Below are 1,825 nucleotides of genomic sequence, written 5' to 3'. Positions count from 1 at the left end.
CATCAGATGCAGTTTAACAAAGCCTCATGTTACTCATCAATCTTTAATTGCTACATAGGTTCTTTCTTGTTTAGGTTAAGCAAGTTTGAATGCTAAACAATCAGATAGTTTTTAAACACTCTAGCTGAAATGTTAATACAGCCTTTTAGCAATGATCTCAATGTGAAATTTATTTAATGAAAGTGACTTGTATCACAAGTAGCTGTTACTTAAATGACACTAAAGTCTGTTGATGAATTTCTATTGTTTATCTTAAATTTTTGTAGGTCTGTGTCCACTTTATTGTATGTTAACTCTTCCAACACGGGGTCAGTCGTTTTAACCAAGTCACGTGACCTTCTGTACTCGTTTAAAGTTGACATCAATTTAATACTTATAACTGTATATATATATTGGGTATATGATCACAAAATTTGGCAGTCTTTCAGTTAATATTACAAGTCTTTCACATACAAAAAAGTCATATTTCTTAGTGAAGTGCTTTTAATAAAATAGAATAAAATTTTGTCCATGAATATATTGAGTATTTGTTTTGAATAGTCCATGTGCAGAGTAATTTTCATGTTAAAATTGAAAATACTTTTTGCCATCTCAAAAATTTCAAATTTCCTTTGTATAATCCCTAAAACCTCCTACATGCATTTCAAACGTTTTTTTTTTTTCACTAAATCCTTATAGTTTATATGTTATTTTCTCTACCCCAATCTCAAAACTGGATCGGTCAATTTGACTGACCTAGTAACACCCCTCAAAAAAATCGAAATAAACCTAAATTAAACTTCTTTTCTTTCTAGTATGACTTCAGATGGTAACCTGAAACTATACTTGTTTATCCTAAGTAGCTCTAAGTTCGTAACATTATACATCTATTTATAATTAAATTTTATTGTTTTATTGCCCTTTATATTGCCCATTGAACCATGTCTAACTACTATCCATGCCATTATAAGTTGTAAATCACACTGGAAACGTGCAGCTCATGTTACGCTATTGAATTACATTACCAACGAGCTGCTGAGCTGCTCGCGTGCTTGCTTCATGAGCAATTTTAATTATATTATTATTATTACTTATTTTACCTATTCTAGTCTTGAATAACTGAGAAAGATCCATACTTTTAATTTTAGTTACTTTTATAATAATAAATAAAGAATAAATATGAAAAACAAGAAATAAAGTACTTACCCAATCTTAGTTTTTTCTTGCCCTCGATTGTCAAGTAGAGTTAAGCCTGATTTATTTTTAGCAGTTATGGTTAAGCACTTAAAAATTTTTACTTAAATAATACATCAAAGAATACAGACTAATAACATGCAAAAAGTAGACAAATTCACTTCTAAAAATTTTTTGGCTTTCTAATTATGCAACAAAAGCCATTACAAATTCATCCAGGCTAGTCGTTAACTTTCCCACAGGAACAAAGTTGCTACTCCGAGTGACATTGACAGTTATTTGTTCAAAACACAATGTTATAGAAAACGCCATTTGATATATGAAAACCTTGACTTTCTATTGGTTATAAATAATATATAATGATATGTAAGAAAGAACTATCAACCAATTGTGAAAGGGAAGATGTGAGAGGTGGGTGTGGCAGGAGGGGTCTGATTTTCTCTTTGGTAGCTCTGTAACAAAACAAAATTGAGAGCCATAAAAATTATGGTCTGTTTAAGCAATAACAATTTTATAGAGAGCATTTCATGTTTGATTTCGTACATTTTCGAAGGGTGATCTATTAAATAGGGATGATGACATGCTAAGACAAAAGTTGTCATGTGTGTTGCACTAGTAGAAATTCAGGATTCTTTTATATATTTTCTTTTAG

The 1,825-nt window shown here is 30.2% G+C and overlaps 1 protein-coding gene across 3 annotated transcripts in view; it reads left to right on the top strand.

The window, feature by feature from the left end:
* The window catches only part of LOC106461166 (ribonuclease P protein subunit p21-like), a 41,561-nt gene that overhangs the window by 25,636 nt on the left and 14,100 nt on the right, over nucleotides 1-1,825 (top strand). The gene's annotated exons all lie outside the window — the stretch shown is intronic.

Source organism: Limulus polyphemus, unplaced genomic scaffold (assembly GCF_000517525.1).
Source record: "Limulus polyphemus unplaced genomic scaffold, Limulus_polyphemus-2.1.2 Scaffold907, whole genome shotgun sequence".
Classification (NCBI taxonomy): Eukaryota; Metazoa; Arthropoda; class Merostomata; order Xiphosura; family Limulidae; genus Limulus; species Limulus polyphemus.
Note: the sequence above shows the minus strand (reverse complement) of the source record. Positions and strands in the feature narration are given on the sequence as shown.